The sequence below is a fragment of the Mesoplodon bidens genome (assembly GCF_964165515.1).
Source record: "Mesoplodon bidens genome assembly, chromosome: 6".
NCBI classification, from domain to species: domain Eukaryota; kingdom Metazoa; phylum Chordata; class Mammalia; order Artiodactyla; family Ziphiidae; genus Mesoplodon; species Mesoplodon bidens.
Window position 1 is genome coordinate 49,695,579 of NC_138162.1, and position 13,016 is coordinate 49,708,594.

Sequence of the window (13,016 nt, forward strand, 5' to 3'; positions counted from 1 at the left end):
AAGGTGGAATTGTATTGCTATAAACTTCCCCCTTAGAACTGCTTTTGCTGCGTCCCATAGGTTTTGGGTCATCGTGTCTCCATTGTCATTTGTTTCTAGGTATTTTTTAATTTCCTCTTTGATTTCTTCAGTGATCACTTCGTTATTGAGTAGTGTATTGTTTAGCCTCCATGTGTTTGTATTTTTTACAGATCTTTTCCTGTAATTGATGTGTAGTCTCATAGCATTGTGGTCGGAAAAGATACTGGATACAATTTCAATTTTCTTAAATTTACCAAGGCTTGATTTGTGACCCAAGATATGATCTATCCTGGAGAATGTTCCATGAGCACTTGAGAAAAATGTGTATTCTGTTGTTTTTGGATGGAATGTCCTATAAATATCAATTAAGTCCATCTTGTTTAATGTATCATTTAAAGCTTGTGTTTCCTTATTTATTTTCATTTTGGATGATCTGTCCATTGGTGAAAGTGGGGTGTTAAAGTCCCCTACTATGAGTGTGTTACTGTCAATTTCCCCTTTTATGGCTGTTAGTATTTGCCTTATGTATTGAGGTGCTCCTATGTTGGGTGCATAAATATTTACAATTGTTATATCTTCTTGGATCGATCCCTTTATCGTTATGTAGTGTCCTTCTTTGTCTCTTCTAATAGTCTTTATTTTAAAGTCTATTTTGTCTGATATAAGAATTGCTAATCCAGCTTTCTTTTGATTTCCATTTGCATGGAATATCTTTTTCCATCCCCTTACTTTCAATCTGTATGTGTCTCTAGGTCTGAAGTGGGTCTCTTGTAGACTGCATATATATGGGTCTTGTTTTTGTATTCATTCAGCCACTCTGTGTCTTGGTGGGAGCATTTAGTCCATTTACATTTAAGGTAATTATTGATATGTATGTTCCTATTCCCATTTCCTTAATTGCTTTGGGTTCGTTATTGTAGGTATATTCCTTCTGTTGTGTTTCTTGCCTAGAGAAGTTCCTTTAGCATTTGTTGTAAAGCTGGTTTGGTGGTGCTGAACTCTCTAAGCTTTTGCTTGTCTGTGAAGGTTTTAATTTCTCCATCAAATCTGAATGAGATCCTTGCTGGGTAGAGTAATCTTGGTTGAAGGTTTCTCTCCTTCATCACTTTAATTATGTCCTGCCACTACCTTCTGGCTTGTAGAGTTTCTGCTGAGAGATCAGCTGTTAACCTGATGGGGATTCCCTTGTGTGTTATTTGTTGTTTTTCCCTTGCTGCTTTTAATATGATTTCTTTGTGTTTAATTTTTGACAGTTTGATTAATATGTGTCTTGGCGTATTTCTCCTTGGATTTATTCTTTATGGTACTCTCTGTGCCTCCTGGACTTGATTAACTATTTCCTTTCCTATATTGGGGAAGTTTTCAACTATAATCTCTTCAGATATTTTCTCAGTCCCTTTCTTTTTCTCTTCTTCTTCTGGAACCCCTATAATTCGAATGTTGGTGCGTTTAATGTTGTCCCAGAGGTCTCTGAGACTGTCCTCTGTTCTTTTCATTCGTTTTTCTTTATTTTGCTCTGCATCAGTTATTTCCACTATTTTATCTTCCACCTCACTTATCCGTTCTTCTGCCTCAGTTATTCTGCTATTGATCCCATCTAGAGTATTTTTCATTTCATTTATTGTGTTTTTAATCGATGCTTGATTCATCTTTAGTTCTTCTAGGTCCTTGTTAACTGTTTCTTGCATTTTGTCTATTCTATTTCCAAGATCATGGATCTTGGAAATAGAATCTTGGATCAGCTTTACTATCATTATTCTGAATTCTTTTTCAGGTAGACTGCCTATTACCTCTTCATTTGTTAGGTCTGGTAGGTTTTTATCTTGCTCCTTCACCTGCTGTGTGTTTTTCTGTCTTCTCATTTTGCTTATTTTACTGTGTTTGGGGTCTCCTTTTTGCAGGCTGCAGGTTCGTATTTCCCGTTGTTTTTGGTGTCTGTCCCCAGTGGCTAAGGTTGTTTCAGTAGGTTGTGTAGGCTTCCTGGTTGGGGGGAGTAATGCCTGTGTTCTGGTGGTTGAGGCTCGATCTTGTCTTTCTGGTGGACAGGTTCACGTCTGGTGGTGTGTTTTGGGGTGCCTATGGCCTTATTATGTTTTTAGGTAGCCTCTCTGCTAATGGGTGGTGTTGTGTTCCTGCCTTGCTAGTTGCTTGGCATAGGGTGACCAGCACTGTAGCTTGCTGGTCGTTGACTGAAGCTGGGTGCTGGTGTTGGGATGGATATCTCTGGGAGATTTTCGCTGCTTGATATTATGTGCAGCTGGGAGGTCTCTTGTGGACCCGTGTCCTGAAGTTGGCTCTCCCACTTCAGAGGCACAGCACTGACTCCTGGCTGCAGCACCAAGAGCCTTTCATCCACCCGGCTCAGAATAACAGGGAGAAAAAGTAGAAAGAAAGAATTAGTAGAAGAAAGAAAGAGAGAGGGAAAGAAAGGAAGAAGGGAAGAAAGGAAGGAAGGACGGAAGAAAGAAAGAAAGAAAGGAGGGAGGGAGGGAGGAAGGATGGAAAGAAAGAAGGAAAGAAAGGAGGGAGGGAGGGAGGAATGAAAGCAAAAGGATGAGTGAATGGAAGAAGGGAGGGAGGGAGGGAGGAAGGAAAGAAAGAAAAAGACAGGAGGGAGGGAGGAAGGAAAGAAAAAGAAAGTGGAAAGAAGAAGGGTGGGAGGGAGGGAGGGAGGAAAGAAAAAGAAAGAAGGAAAGGAGGAGCGGAGGGAGGGAGGGAGGAAGGGAAGGTAGGAAAAAAAGAAAGAGCAGGTAAAGTAAAATAGAATAAAGTATGAAATATAGTAGCGTTATTAAAATTAGAAAGTAATTATTGAAAAAAAAAACGGACCGATAGAACCCTGGGACATATGGTGGAAGCAAAGCTATACAGAGAGAATCTTACACAGAAGATTACACATACACATTCACAAAAAGAGAGCAGGGGGAAAAATCAAAAATCTTGCTCTCCAAGTCCACCTCCTCAATTTGGGATAATTCGTTGCAAAAAGAGGAAAAGGGCGAGAAGTCTGAAATCTTGCTCTCTAAGTCCACCTCCTTAATTTGGGATAATTCGTTGTAAAAAGAGGAAAAGGGGGGAAAGTCTTAAATCTTGTCCTCAAAGTCCACTTCCTCAATTTGGGATGATTCGCTGTCCATTCATGCACTCCACAGACGCAGGGCCCATCAAATGGACCGTGGAGCTTTAATCCGCTGCCTCCGAGGCTGCACAGAGAGATTTCCCTGTCTCTGCTCTCACAGCTCCCGGGTCTCAGCTTTGGACCTGGCCCCGCCTCTGCGCGTAGGTCGCCGGAGGGCGTCCGCTCTTCGCTCAGACACGACGGGTTTAAAGGAGCCGCTGATTCGGGGGCTCTGGCTCACTCAGGCAGAGGGGAGGGAGGGGCGCGCAGTGTGGGGCGGGCCTGCGGCGGCAGAGGCCGGCGTGACGTTGCTGCAGCCCGTGGCGCTCCGTGCGCTTTCCCGGGAAAGCCGTCCCCGGGTCTCGGGACCCCGGCAGTGGCGGGGTGCACGGGCCCCCCGGAAGGCGGGGCGGACAGTGACCCGCGCTCGCACACAGGCCCCGCGGCGGCGGTGGCGGTGGGGGCGGGCGGCGGCGGGCGGCGCCGGCGCCGGCGCCGGCCCACGCCCGTCTCCGAGGTCCGCGCCTTACCCGCGGCTCGCGCCTATCTCCGGCGCTTCCCCAAGCAGCCCTCTTAATGCCCTCTCCTCGCGCACCTGGAAACAAAAGGGAAAAAAGTCTCTTGCCTCTTCGGCAGCTCCAGACCCTTTCCCCGGACTCCCTCCGGGCTAGCCGTGGTGCACTAACCCCTTCAGGCTCTCTTCCTCCCACCAGCCCCAGTCCTCTCCCTGCGCTCCACTGAAAGCCGATACCCGAGCCTCAGCTCCCAGCCCCGCCCGACCCGGCGGCCGAGCAGACAAGCCTCTCTGGCTGGTGTGTGCCTGAGGGCACCGGTCCTCTGTGCCAGAATCTCTCCGCTTTGCCCTCCGCACCCCTGTTGCTATGCTCTCCTCCGCTACTCCGAAGCTTTCCCCCTCTGCCACCTGCAGTCTCCGCCCGCGAAGGGGCTTGTAGTGTGTAGAAACCTTCCTTCCTTCACGGCTCCCTCCCACTGGTGCAGGTCCCGTCCCTATCCTATTGTCTCTGTTTATTCTTTTTTTCTTTTGCCCTACCCAGGTACGTGGGGAGTTTCTTGCCTTTTGGAGGGTCTGAGGTCTTCTGTCAGCGTTCAGTAGATGTTCTGTAGGAGTTGTTCCACGTGTAGATGAATTTCTGATGTATCTGTGGGGAGGAAGGTGATCTCCGCGTCTTACTCTTCCGCCATCTTCCTCCGGGCCTATTGTTCTTTTTAATAATGAAAATCCCAATCACTTTATAAGTCCCTGCAATTTATTTTAAACTTTACATTGATACGTAAGGATAAGTTTTTGATAAGGTTTGCTTTTTTTTTTAGTTGAAAGATATAGACTATGCCAAATATTTAACTTAGGTACTATTAACAATTACATCAATTGATCATACAAATTAATAAATTATAACTTTAATGTTTTGAGATGTCACTTTTATTGCCATCACCCATGTGCAATATTATTCCTTAGTGACTTTTCTGTGAATACGTTATTATTCTTTAGTCAGCAGTTACTTTTTTTTTTAATCCCTGATTTGCACTGTTATTTTAAATATTTAGGAACAAAAGAAAGAGTTTTTGAGAGAAGGGGAAAACCCAACCAGCAGGAGGATTATATTTACAGTGCATGCATTTTTCATTTCCTGTTCTATTTTTGTTTTGTATTATTTCACTTGCTATATTATTTCCATTCTTTTTAACTTTCATCACCAGGAAAGGATGCAGGCTTCCTTTGGAGCTATGCTTCCCACTCAGTTTACCAGCGGGGAGTGTCATATTAGCGGTATGATATAGCCCTTAACTGCAGATTCCTCTGTCAGTTCTGCAGCTGTTTTACTTCCTTTCAGCAGCAGTAGTTATTTTAAATAGAGTTGATATTATGGCCTGTGTTGTGATATTAGCCCTACCTTTCCTTTGGTTTCTTTTATTTCAGTTTTCTTGTTTGCATGGGTGGAAAAATGTGTAATATAAGACTAAAAATCAGGATGAATGTAGCAGGTAAACTATAGTACAGACTAACTTTCTGTTTAGACTTCTGAACTGGAACCAAAAGACTTGCTTTAAGACACCTAGTTGGCATTTGTCCTCTGATAAATCTGTCAACTGGTTGGAGCCCAATTAAAAAGAATGCTCAGTTACCTGGAATTTTCCTCCAGGTGTTAGAGTGGAGAGAATGAAGTTAATCATGTGAATTCATGCTAACATTAGTGACTTGTCTCACAGACAACTGTCAGGATTTGTTTATTGTCAGAACATAGAAATATCAGTCTACTTCATTGCATACAATGTGCCATATTGTGTGACGTATCAGCCTAATCCACACCACTCTTCCCCCTCTGCCCTGGAGGACTTGAATGTTTGTTTCACTCCTCTCTGCAAACTTAGGACCTTAGATATGTTCCTTTCATAACATTTTTCAAATGTTTTATGATATAGTTCCTAACTGCAGATGCAGAGTCCTTTTGTATACTCCATGGTACCCTGAATTCCTTGGCTTAGGGACTTTATTTCTCCTCAACATTTAAGCACTGGATGAATAACTGAGGCATTGTGAGTACTGAAGAAAATGTTGAGTGTGAACAGAATGTGTCACAGGGGTTCTGAAGAACATTAGAAAATGACAATAAAGCAAGTGCAATAAAGCATTTGATTATTCATCAAGGAACAATAAACTTTACCGATTTTTGAAGTCAAATAGTGCAAGAGTTGGAAAAAATGGTGTTTTCTAATTAATCAGTGTGCCAGAAAATTAGTTCAACCAGAACATTTCATTCTCAGAGCATATCAGTTATCCTCTTATATAAAACCAAGAGCATATTTGACAGAAAAACGTGGGAGGATTTTTTTTTTTAAGTAGCTGAATGCAGTCTAGGGAGGGGCATGCTTAAAGTTTTCTTGCATTCAAATTCAGAAGTAAAGCAGTGTCCAACTAGTATATACTACCAGGTAAGGTGAACTTACTTGTCTTACTTAGAGAAAGAAGGGCAACAAGAAGCATGGCATATTGTAAAATACACCCTGAATTATTTCTCTAACGTTACTTGATCAGCTTGATTCCACATTGGGAGTGGGATGGTTATTCACAGTCATTTAGACCTCTTCTTCAATCAGATGATCTGTTTTTAAACCCATATTGATCTCTGAGTATATCTCCTCAACCCCACCGGTAAGCTTGAACATCAAAAAAAAACTAGCCTAATTTTTCAAGAGGCTTTGCTGGGCCAGTTTGGGACTGAGTGTGACATTCTTCATTAAAATCTGGAGAGGTCTTCTGCAACTGCTCCTTTACCCTGTCCATATTTTATTGAGGCTGTCTCATTCCACTGTGGTTCTCTTGCTTCAAATTTGTCTGTCCATGCTGCTCCCCATCTAGTGATGCTCACTCGTTTTCATGCAACTTTTACATATAGCATAGACTTTCCATTTCATCTAGTGCATAAACTTGAAGATCACATTCCATCTCTCAGCAGGCAATGGGTGTTTTCTCTTCTACCTGGGAATATATTACCCCACCCTTCTCATTGCTAACCCCTGCTACTCCAGTTCCCTTTTACATGGTATTGATGCTTTCTCAGTGAAGCTGTCTGTAACCCTCTTCCAGCTGGATTAAGTGGCCAATCCATGTGGTCTCTGTGGGCCCTATGTGGAACTTTCTCATGGCACAAGTCACCCCTTCTTTCAGTTGTTTGTTTTCTCCTCTGTCTTCCTGGAAGGCTGGGTCTATATTCAGTTTGCTTTTATAGCCTCAGACTCTCACCAGAAGTGTGTCTGGCATGTGATAGGCATATAATAAATATCTTTGAATATATAATTATTTTTACAATTTTTCTTTGCATTTAATTATTTTTCATTGTTCATTACTTCGCAAGTTTAGCCTAGTTGTTGGATGTGTGGTCTGGAGGAGATGAGTAGGGGAGTGCTAAGCGATGACCAGTGGTGCCAGTGGTAAACTGCTTGGGACTGTGTATTCATACATTTCTGCATAACATAAACTTTTAATTAATATTACCATTTGATGGTGTTCTTTGAAAAATGTTGAAGTTTTCATAGCCATGTGTTACCTCACTGATACTGTGTTTCCTGGGCCAGTGAGATTTATAGATCCTTTTATTTTCATTAATTATGAGTGAAATCTTTAGGTTTCTTCCAGTTCTTTAGATACACGTTATCATTGGGACAAACACAGATAAAGGGTGGTTGATTTTAGTGATTTTACTAAAGATAATAACTTTATTGAATATTTTCTCCATTTTTTTATTGGTATAATTTTATTTCAGATTTGGATCTAATGTGTATAACATAGGATTTGTTTTTATAAACATTCTTGATTTTCAGGAAGTCACTTGAAAATATGTTCATTTAAATAAATATAATAGAAGAACGCTTAGTTTAAATTCACTTAATGACTTTTATAAAATATAAGATTATGTGATTATAAAATGTGAAGCCCAGTAACTAAGGATATTTATAGAGCAAGTTATCCCAGCAACAACACTTATATACTGTATATATAAGTGAGAATCACATATACTTTTATTATTTATTTTACTCTCTACTTCTGCAAATATATTAGGAACCATGCCTTTTAATTCTATGAATAGGACTTTGTTTTATCATCCTGCATAGTGTAAGGCTAGTTGTTGCATTATAAATTATTTTAAATGAAAATTAGTTGTTATATGATACAGAAGGCATACATTTTGTTTTCAAGTTGTTTACTTTAAATAAATCATCAGTGTTTCTTGTATTTTTCAATTAATAAGGATGGTGCAAGGTTGGACATAACTCTTCAACCAATTGTGAATATTACTCTATATATTTCATCTGCTATAATTCTATTTTAATGTCTTATAAAAGGGTGTAAAAATAGTTGAAAATGCTCCGTCAATTATTGGTGGTATAAGGGTACTGTTTTTATTGGTTCATAGGTTACAAGCTTTACTCAAACTGTGAAGTGCTGTGGATTTCTTTGTGAATCACCATATCTAAGCTAATGTGGTGGTGGTTTACAAAGTAATTCATAGTGCTTCACAGGTGCTTCTGCAGTTGATCTACACCTCGAAGCCTAGGATCCCTTTACTGAGCCATTGAGAACAAGCTACTTTGTATTACAAGACTTACAATGTCAAGAGATCCCTGGTAAATATACTCTAGAATCCTTCCACTTGGTACTTATGGAAGCTGTGTCAAATGCACCAAAATTATGGTTTCTTTACCTAAATATACGTGTTTTTCATAGTTGGTATCTCTTGTCTCTCCTGTTATTTTTCTGAAAAGTAATTTGTCATACTTCTTGGTTAAGAAACATGATACATCAGAAACAGATCAGTTGAATGAGTACTCTCACCCAAAATCATAAATATGCCATTTTGAAATTTAAAGATTTTAATTTGATTGATTATACACAAATTCATGTAAAAATTACATAAAGTCTATACCAAATGAATGAATTCATTAAATATTTTTAACTGCTAAATGATCAAGGGCTTATAAACATCCTTGTTATGCAGTACTTCTGTAAGTAACCAAGATTTCATTTTATTCAAACCAGAAAAACATTGTTGGTGTAGGCAAAGAAATAACCTCTGTGTGTGAAATTATACATTATGATGGAGTATGTTAAATTAGGTACACTTTGGACACTCATTTCCATTTACTTTCTTGTGGGACCAGTTCTCTTTGTTCCCATTTTATGATTCAAAAGATTGAGTTACCTTCCTAAGGTCACAAAAACCTAATTACCTGCTGACATGTTATTATTAAAACCAAGAACTTTATGGTCATTTCAGCCATTAGAATTACTTAGTCTGATTGATTCATGAACCATTAATCAAACATTTGATGATTAGCTATTTTACTAACTGATTTAGACTCCAAATAGTTATGTTGACCTTACCACATCCTTTTTATTTACAGGGCTAGAACTTAGGTCTTACCTAAGTTCAGTGGTATGACCATAAGACTGTCATAACTATGAATACTTTTGGGCTTCTATTTCTTAAGTGGCACTTCTGCCTGCCAAAATGACAATGGTACAGGTTTCTGAAATTACTTCTGAATCATCATTAAATATATCTATTTTATTAATTATGACAATTTTTATCTTATGTTTGATTCTTTAGAAATCAGTTGTGAATATGCTCTGTAAAGTTGGGTGACTTGAAATAAATTATCGCAGTAAACCATTAAGCCCTTTTTTCTAATAGATAAGAAAAAATAAATATATTATTTTAGGGGCTTCCCTGGTGGTGCAGTGGTTGAGAGTCTGCCTGCCGATGCAGGGGACACGGGTTTGTGCCCCGGTCCGGGAGGATCCCACATTGCCGCGGAGTGGCTGGGCCCGTGAGCCATGGCCACTGAGCCTGCACATCCGGAGCCTGTGCTCAGCAACGGGAGAGGCCACAACTGTGAGAGGCCTGCGTACCGGAAAAAAAAAAAAAAATTCTCAAAAAAATATATTATTTTAAACGTATATATAACAAAAATAACGAATGTCATGTATGCATCTATGATGATTTTAACATTGAAATATATCTTATACAAATATAATTAGAAATGCTTTATACAAGAAACACCTTGCTATTCTAATTTTAACGTATGATACAAATATATTCTAATTGCCTAGCCTTTAATTTATCAATATTTTTAATTATCATACCTTCTCTGAAAAATATGTATTCTTGTTTCTCTTAGGCCTCTGTGTTCATAAACAAGCTCCTCAGAGCTCTAAGATTCCATTTGCTTTCATTGGGAGCTCCATTGCCAGTGGGTGTGGACAGGTTTGGAAAGAGACTGAGACGACAGGTTTCTGAGATTCTGTTGACAAAGAACCCACTGATTTTTCTATTTTATATTTCTATTCTTTGAGATAAAGATGCCATTTTTAATGAGAATACTTACAACTGTTGGTTCATAAATTTAGAAGAAATTAACAAACTTTGTTTCCTTGAGAGAACTTTTAGTTTACCAGAGATAAAATGGGGTTCATTCTCACATCTTACAATTATGCACCTATACCTTGTATCATCATTCTAGTCCCAAGTTGTCTATATTTATTTAAGCCTAGCAATGCTAACTTTTTTTTCATTTTTAAGATAAATGCACACAGTTTTACAAACAATATATTAATTTTGGGTGCAATTTTGGGTAGAACACATGTTCAAAATTGATTTACACTTTCTTGCTAGGGACAAAGGCAGCATTAAGCCCTTCAAACTTCTGTGAAACCTATATGAGAATAATACTAGAAAGTAGTATGTTTGTCAGGGTTCTTCAGAGAAACAGAGCTAACAAAATATGTGCATGCATGTATATATATGGATAGAGAGAGAGAGAGGAATTGGCTCACATGATTGTGGAGGTGTGGCAAGTTCAAAAATATGATGGGTAGACCAGCAGGCTGGAGACTCAGGAAAGAGTTGCAGTTTGAATCCAGGGCAGTCTGCTGCTGGAATTCCTTCTTGCTCTGGGGAGATCAGTCTTTGTTCTATTAAGACCTTCAACTGATTGGATGAGACCCGTCTGCATTATGGATGGTAATCTGCTCTATTCATAGTCCACTGATTTAAGTGTTATTCTGATCCAAAATCACCTTCACAGAAACATCCAGAATAATGTTTGGCCAAATAGCAAGTCACCAATGTACAGCCAACTTGACACATAAAATGAATCATAACAGTGAGAACATAATTTTTTTTTCAATGAATTACATTTTTAGTTTTAAAATAATTGATTTTTAATTTCTAATTTCTTAATTATTTAGTACATATAGCTCTGCATATGTGAACTTTAATATATTTATATTTCATTTAATTTATATGAAGTTTAGTTGTGGACATTCCTTTGGGTCAAATTTCCAGTAAAAACATTCTTCATCTGCAAGAATAGCAGAGATAATTGCAACCGAGGCATGTCTCATTAAATGTTTAGTTTCGTTTTATAGAAGTTAATTTTTTAAATAAATTCATATGTTTTAAAAACCTAAGTTTAAACATAAGTTTAAAAACCTTTTTCTTTTTTATCTTTCTCTTTCATTTTTATAGAATTCTTACTTTATGTATTCTTTCATGAACTTAACAGTACCTGATGTACTATGGATACCAAATAAATATATGCAGAATGAATGAATGAAGTTTGAACATTATAGTCTTTAAAAATGAATTTGAGCAATGGTAAACATTTTTTATGATGACCAACTTCATCTCTGACCCAAGCTTTGATCTCTTAATACATCTTCCAAGCTCATGGCAAAATTCTAACAGAAGTAAACAATCATTTCATCTAAAAATTAATGAAGTGGAGAAAACAATAGGAAATCACAATAGAATAAATGGATGTAACATTAAATGTGAGTGAAATTTTTAGAGTAAAAGAAGGATTTAGCCTATTAGGAATATATGAGTTTTTAAAAGTTCCAGTTCATTTGAGAGCTTACTTTGGAAAGTACTTCAGCTGAATTACTCAAATTCTGAAGATATTAGCTGTGTACTAATTAGCAGTTAGTAGAATATCAACCTTTTATTTTTATGTGGGTATACTTAAGTGGTGTAAGATGAGCACTACTGTAATCAGTGTCCTAATTTTGTCTCCTTGAGAGACTGTACTTTTACATCCTGTTCCCCAAATAATAATTAGAGAAGTAAATTAAATCCCTGAAATTCTGCTTCAGAAAATAATGTGGTGAACTATAGAGAGAAGAATTGGAAAAAGTAAACAACCTTAAACTCTTAAAAATAGCTCTGCTTAGAGACGCAACTAAGATTTGTAGACATCTCATTTAATCACTAAATTGACTATTGTTGCTCCATTTTATGGATGAAGGAATGAAAGTACCCTAACTTGTAAAACTCTGCTCTTTCTATCATATGACACACTACCTATGTACAAAATACTCACAAGTTACATCCATGAGGCCTTACAACATATGAGAAGAAATTTCAAATAAGAAAAAAGTTATAAAAGCTACATTTGGAAAATATTTGCCTCTATTATTTTCCCTAGTACCTAAATCATAATACTTCCATCAAATTCCTTTTTTATGCAGTTTTTGCCTGTGAGGAAACTCGCTTCTTTGTTTTACCTTGAATGGTGTGTTACAAAATATTTATATGCTGATTTTAGAAAAATTTTCTCTAAGTAGATACCTGTGTCTACCAGAAGTCTCTTAGATAGGCAGGTGGATATTTTCATGTGAACTGGACGTGTGAACCTGAGGTAATCATTATCCTGATCAGATCCAGTGTCAGCTTTCCATAGCCAGATGACCCAAAATCAGCACTTCAGAGTTTGTGATGTAGGACCTAAAGGGGACCCTTTGGTTACTAGCAGGTGAACAAAGCAGCTATGATATTGGAGAGCTGAAGAGCTGACTGAGTAGAAAGAAGAGGACAGGGAACAACTGAGAATATAGTAGTTATAGTGCAGCATGTTCATTTATCAGACAACGGAGAGATTAGAACTCTAGCCCTTCACTGGAAGTAGGGAGCACAATTAAATTTTCCAGGGTGATAGCCTTGTATAATTTGAGAAATCTTCTCAAGTGATTCTTAAATGTTCATCTGCCTGAGAACCACTGAACTAAAATTCCATGAGGTCAGAAATCATACAGACTCTTGGAGAAGAATAGAGAAGATAACCATAAAATCAGGATGAAGTGACATAAAGTCAGAGTAAGGAAATCTTTACAGCTCAGATTCAAAAGCATCCTAGAGGGGTGGGATAGGGAGGGTGGGAGGGAGACACAAGAGGGAGGAGATATGGGGATATATGTATATGTATAGCTGATTCACTTTGTTATAAAGCAGAAACTAACACACCATTTAAAGCAATTATACTCTAATAAAGATGTTAAAAAAAAAAAGCATCTTCTCTT